The sequence below is a fragment of the Dermacentor silvarum genome, chromosome 2, assembly GCF_013339745.2.
Source record: "Dermacentor silvarum isolate Dsil-2018 chromosome 2, BIME_Dsil_1.4, whole genome shotgun sequence".
Classification (NCBI taxonomy): Eukaryota; Metazoa; Arthropoda; class Arachnida; order Ixodida; family Ixodidae; genus Dermacentor; species Dermacentor silvarum.
The window spans coordinates 158,648,970-158,655,847 of NC_051155.1; the positions used below are offsets into that span (position 1 = coordinate 158,648,970).

The 6,878-nt window shown below is 42.0% G+C and overlaps 1 long non-coding RNA gene across 1 annotated transcript; it reads left to right on the top strand.

Moving 5' to 3' along the window:
• LOC125943196 (uncharacterized) lies at positions 1-4,312 on the top strand. Its single transcript, XR_007465638.1, has 3 exons — positions 1-490; positions 2,300-2,392; positions 3,873-4,312. It is a non-coding gene; the product is annotated as an uncharacterized LOC125943196 (long non-coding RNA).
• Positions 4,313-6,878: the final 2,566 nt, after the last annotated feature.

Consider the following 6,878-nt stretch of genomic DNA (forward strand, 5'->3'; position numbering starts at 1 on the left):
CGAAGGCTTTGCCTAAGTGTTGTCCTCAACACTAAATGATTGTTTTAACGCAGCCAATAGTCATTTGCACAAGGAGGTATTTTATTTTATTACACTCTCTGTATAGCTGACGACATATAATAAAATACTGAAGTTTTTCGAAAAAAAAATGATGTTCGATGTTTTTACCAAACCTAGCGAAAACTAAAAAAGTTACCAAGCAACATTGGTATATCTTTTTTTTTGCGTTTGTTTTTGTCGCCATTTCTCATTTTTTTTCTTGGTCGGCGTGTGCGCCACGTGTGTGTCGTGAGCTCTAAGCACGTGAGTGTGTGTTGTCATCTGCTGCTGCGCGATAAGGAACATTTTGTCAAGAGCGTACAAGACGAAAAGCGGGATGTATCTATATACCGTCCGTGCATTGGCTGACGCGGAGGTATGCTACCGACTCGGCTGCGTGGACGCGGGCACGAAGAAAGGAGCGCCGACTGACCAACGATACTTGACTGCGGTAAGCACTTGTCTCGTGTTGTGTGTATAACTGATTTCCTAGCTGAATGTATGTTTCACGCCTGGTTCACGGCGCCAGTGTCAAAGAATTTTGTGCGGGGCCGGTCCGGTGTGCGTGTGGCGTGTTGCATTTCGCCTTCCGCCGATGGAGCGCCAAGGTGTGGGCATGTCGTCCGTTTAAGCTGAGCATTTAGCAGCCAGGCCGATTTATCTGAACTGCAGTTTAAGCAAGTTTGTCGCAATCAGACCACCTAAATACTGAACTGCAACAAACCACTTAAACAGGGGCGCATGTTTATGTGTTCTCATGCTCGTCCCTACCCGTTGCGCTGCAAGGTCGCGGGTTCAGCTCCGGCCGCAGCAGCCGGATTTCGATTGGGCGAAATGCAGAAACGCTCGTGCTTAGATATAGGTGCTCTTTAAAGATTCCCAGGTGGTTAAATTTAATCCAGAGCCATACACTGCGGTGTGGCTTATAATGATATTATGGTTTTGGCTCGTAAAATCCCAGAATGTGATTGATGAACACAATGTATGACCCTGTTTTTTAAGTGGTACTATTACAGCGGGGCCCATGCCACATCCGTTTATGTAAAGATCGAACTCGCTGTTCGTCTTTTTGTTGTATCGTTATAAAATAATCATGCAGAAATGTCATGAACGATATCGCGTCATGTCTAAAAAAACTGTCAGTTTGATCGTTCGCGAATGGAATGCTATCGTATTGTAAAAAAAGAAAATAAATGCTCACAGCGCATGGGATCGACGCCACCAGTTTCCCTCCCATCCTTGGATATCTTTTTCACGTTGCAAAACTATTTCTACGAAATTATTGTTCTATACTGTTAATAATTTGAAAACCAATATTTTACTCGTGGCGTATGATAGAAAAAACACGCTAGCCAGGTGTTACTATAAGTATATTCCTTCGCGCAAAAGAAAATAGAAAATAATATCTGTGAAAGTATGCAAGCCAGAGAGAGAAAATATGCAAGTCGGAGGACTGACAAGAATTGCGACTTTTATGTACTCGGCGCAGAAAAGTGCCTTTAGCCGATGTTATATTGTCAGACATTTCTTTTGAAGTTCTTTAAATGTTCTGCGAAAAGCTGTCGGTAAAATAAATTGGTTTTTGGTATTTCACTATATCTAAAACATATGCCGTGAACAATAAAAAGTTCAACTGATTCATTCAGTCACATAAAAACAGTGTTAACACAGTAGCTGGTACCAACATACACTTACTTAAATAAGCATCAAGTGCTTATTTACATCTTTTATACTTGAGGGCATTTCGTTGTGTAGCTTGCACAATATTGCGTTTATACAATTCTTTAACTAGCGGCATCCACAGCATCTGGAGAAAAGGGTATGGCAGTTGCTGGTGCAAACTTGCGTGACACATCAGCAGCAGAAAACATTCTTATACCAACTGGTTAATGCTTTGTGTGAATGTAAAAAGAATGTTTAAGACTGTTACCTGCGTTCGTGAATATTCTTACACACAGAATAAACAGTGGTAAGACAACAAGCCACAGTTGAACATGCCCTTCCTCGTAAAAAGTTCCTGTGCACGTGCTCCATAATACTTATGAGTGTGTAGGTGTTGAGGCCCTCTAGCAGCATTATGTAGGAATTCCATGACTATGGACAAGAAAAACACTGCAACAATGTTGTTCCTGTTAGCCTTCAATACTGTGGGATCTTAAAAAGAAGTTATGATGTGCTCATACTGCTGATTTTTACGTTCCTTTTGCTGCTAGAAAAAATAGCTATGGTAATTTTTTTTCATTCAAAACTATCTATGCAGCATGTGTGCCACTCAAGTGCAACAGTTCACGAGGCATCCCAGGCCCCGAAAGAAGTTGGAAGAAGATGCAAGCGCAGCATGCCAATGTTGTTGGTGAGAGCCTTGTAACATTGTCGCATCATACATAAATTTGTGGAATGCTAATCTCGTAAAGCGGTTACTAGCACACAATGTTTGCAGAAATTCAAACAAGACAGAACTTGCAGAAGAAGAAGGCTGGAAGAATGGTTAAACAAAAATATCACTAGGACCAACATTTTGGCAAGGGAATTGTCTTAAGTCAAGCCAGCACCTGATTTCTGCTCCCCCACTTCATTGGGGGAAGATGAGAATGATGCAGGCAGTGCATAGAGTAAGGTGAGGGAATTGTAAGTGTTCAAAAAAGAGGACAGAAAGAAAACAAGAAGGTGTAGGTTTCTTGTAATAGAGAATGTGTAGGGCTACTAGTGTTGCTTAATCCAAGTAGGGGTGACAAACCTAGAAGACAATTTGTGTGTATGCAAGTGTTTCCTTTGTTGGGCCTAGTTAAACGAGAACGAAGATATATGGTTTGGATATTGCAAAAGAAAGAGCAATAAAAAGGAAGAACTAGAATCTCAGTTGTATCCAGATATTTTGATCAAGCCAAGAAGCATGAAATGAAAGCGAAAGGCACGAATGCACATCTTGTCGAAACCAGAGGGCATTAAAGTAGAGATAAAATAAATGATCGATTGAGTTATGAATTCATCATAGCCCACCCGCTAGCATACACACAGTCCTAGGTGTATTTGTGCTCTAGATGACTATGATGGCACATTTCAAACATTGTTAGCTGTTTGCGACACGCTACCTTTTTGTTGCTCGTTTTTTTAAAAGACCTGCAAATCTTTTTTAATAGAAGATTCTCGGCTTCACTCAGCTCTCACATATAGCTTATTGCTATCACAAGGTGGCATTAACCCTACAAATGCTAAATGCTAGCCTCGCCATTAGCAGGACCTTAGCAGCCATACGAAGATGAAGAGCCTCTTCACGTTTGTGTCACAGGCACATTATGCATGAAGTTCATTTAGTTCAGCAGGCTTCATGGACCTTATGAAGATTTGAGGTCTTTCACTTAGTCATAAAAAGAGCTATACAGGAAGTAGTGCATTGCAAACAGACGCAATATTCTCAAATATGCTTTGCAAGCCTTGTGTTGACATAGTGACCATATGTTAATTTTAAAGTTGTAATTTGTGATAAGCATTTAGGCAAGAACACAAAAATATTAGGTCTGTTCTCGTGCATGATAAGAACATCAAGCTAGTTTAATCTGCATAGAAGTTCACTCATTGCATATATGCACTTATTTCATAGTTCACTGCATAGAAGTTCATTGACGATCCTGTGTCGCAGCAGAGACCACATTTGCCATGGCTCGTTATACTGTTGTTATACCTTAGGCAGAACAATTTCACCTGCATTAAACCACAAAAGCTTTAAGCACTAATATAACTTGCTTACTTTTATGGCTTTAAGCATAATCTTTCACTGCTATTGATGATAGTACATGTTGGTTATCTTACTGATTACATCTTTTTTTTTTCAGAATATGCCAGCACGAAGTTTCCAGGCGCAAGTGTTTCTTATATAAAAGAAAGCCTATTCTCTCCCCTCACAAGGGAAATAAAATCAGTATATAAAAATGCCTTTTCATGTGCCTTTTTTGTTTTCCTGTTGGCTGCAGTTAATATTCAGCCTCAGTGAGCCAAATCTTGCTACTTTAGACCTTAGTGAGATATATCCCAGTACAATGAAAATACAATGAAAATTCATCTCGATCTAAATCCAATGAATATACAATAACGAACCAATGGAAAAACAACACAATAATACTACAACAGATTTTCAATGGATTCACGGTGGCCACTTTTCCATGACTACTCAACAAATCTACAATGAAATACCAATAAAAATTCCACAATTTTTTTGTTGATGGTGGCACGAAATATCAATGGAAAACCAATGGAATTCCAACAACATTTTTTGTAAGGGCACAAACGCGTTAGAAACGTGCAGTACTCTCTAGTAAGGGGGAGAGGCCACAGCGCCTTACGCAGCCGTTTACACATGCCGGAACGTGCACCGGTTTGCCGACGCCATCAGTGTTTAGGAATACGGGGGTAAGGCGGAGAGGCCACAGCGTCCTACACCAGCTTCTTACACGGGCCGTAACGCGCTAGCACAAACGCGTTAGAAACGCGCAGTCTTTCGTTAATGTTGGGTATTTATTGTCATCGTGGTGCGTGTGTCCATGTGCGCTTCTTAGCGTAGTGGTTAGCGCCGCGCTTTCGGAAGCGAGGGGTCCCTGGTTCGATTCCGCGCTACGGACACAACTTTCGGAATTTTTTTTTCTTTAAAGTAGACGTGGCTACCTATTACGACGACTACTACTACTACTACAGAGGAGGGACAGACCCACATCCTAAGGAGATTCGCCCTTAAAAATATCACCATCCAGCTCTACGGGCGTCAAGAAGTCGTGGCTAACGACAGAGTCAAACCCGCCTACCTGGCGACCATCTAGCGGCCATCGTCATCATCATCGACCGCCTTTTATTTATGGTGCGCGCAAATGCATGTGCATTGCGCGCGCATGTGCCCCGTTCCTCTTGCTGCGTGCTGCGAGGTTAGAAGAAGAAAAGAAGAATAAATAATCTCTTCTGCCCCTGCCATCGGCCTGAACGGTCCATTGTTCTTTCGCTCGCTGATTCACGCATTGTTATAGTGGCCCTAACCTCGGTCTCTATACTCTTGCATGAGGTAAAACGAAATTATTGGTGGCTGTATAAGTTTGCAAGGAGGCGGATCCCTTGAAAGGACATCTACGCTTCGGAAAAACAGCTGTTGACGTACGGCAAGTAGAAAGCCTGTGTAGTAAGAGTAGAATTAAGAAGGACCACTAGGCAGAAAACTCCCCACGAGACGTAAGGAGGGCGTCGTGCCATGGTGCATTCATGTCACTCATTCCTTCATAATTTTGAGGCAACAGAGCGACTCCTCATAATCACTACTGCTCTGATGGGTTGCGTGAGTCTCCCTCGCTTTTTTCTATACCCCAATCCTCGAAACCAGATTGAAAGCATGAAGATTGGGGGCGTCAACCGAGTTTTTTTAGGCTCTTAAACTTACTTTTCTTTTAGTTCTATTTTTTAATGTTTGAGACAATACGTGCCTTTTCGACTTTACAGAGCGCTTCCAATTTTTTGAGACTAACCCACCCTTCCCCTGGCTTTTTCTTTACTTATTACCGGAGCGGTAAAGTTTGCTAAAAAATATCCCTTTGACCGCGAACTGGAAGAACTCGCTATCGGTTTTTCTTCAAGTCCAGTTTTCAGTCAGGGGCTGCCTTGCTAATTAACCTCGAGAAAGGAAGTTTCCGCGAGAAGCAAATTATGTTCTTTTCCCAGAACTTAGGGGACGCGCCCCCCAAACTTTGTCGTATGGCGATAAGTTTCCAGAATTCTAGTTGCCTTTTTGTGTGTCACCAAGATATGTAAGAAAGAAACCAGCAGCTGAGTCGGACACTGAAGAGAGATGGGAATGTGAAGGAACAAAACAAATTGCAAGAAATTCCTCGAAGGCTGTGACAGCGGCAACGTCCAGAACGCGACTCGAGCTGCCACACACTCTCACCCTGTGCCTAAATTTGTGATTATAAGAAGCAGTAGAGCTCTGCGGTAGACTCAGTCAACAATGAAAGACGCCATCCTGACTCTCCGTCACATTCAGTCCGAGTTTGGCCCAGGGTTCTTCATTAAAAGCGAGGACCCACTACTTCGGCGTCACTTCTTCTGCCGCGTATTAAAAGAGGCCACAATGAAACAGACGACTGGCGGCTGGTGCCAAGCTTAAAGGAGGATTGTTCTTCCAACTCTAACGGTGGCGCTCCTTGAAGCTTTGGGTCTCGCTCGGTGAGCTGCGAACCGGAAACCACCGTGGCAATGCTGCGTGCGGAATTTTTCTAAAGTACGTATAAGTTCGAAGACAGCCAGAAAGTAAAAAGAAAGTTGGAGACCATACAAAATTGGCTCTGTGCGCTCGTGCTGAAGACTTAAACTTTTTTTGTTCGATTAAAACACCCAGGTATAGCAAAATTTCATTTAGAACCGGACAGAAAGGTACTATTATATTTCACGTATGATTTATTTTTTTCAACTTTTCGTCACGTGCAAGGCGGACATCAAAGAAACAAAAAAATTTTATGCAACTTTTTCGTTTTTGGTTTCTTTCCTCAGTACGCGAAATGAAATGAAAGTCTTCATAGAAATACAGACGTGAACAGCTTCAATCTTTTCGACGAGCCTCGCATGGCTACGGGCTTATAACTTCATGCACCAGATGGGTATCATCAAAGCAAAGAGGAGCCGAATTTTCTCTACCACGTTGTATCGAAAGTAGTGATTTGGAAGGAACAGACGGGATATAATATATTTATTTTGCAGATTAGAATAAATTTCAACTATAGTTTCACTGCTTTTCTTAGTTGGTTTTCCCAGGTAGACTTTAGTAACAACTGTAATTGAAAATAGGCTAAAGAAGGCTTTGATTAAAA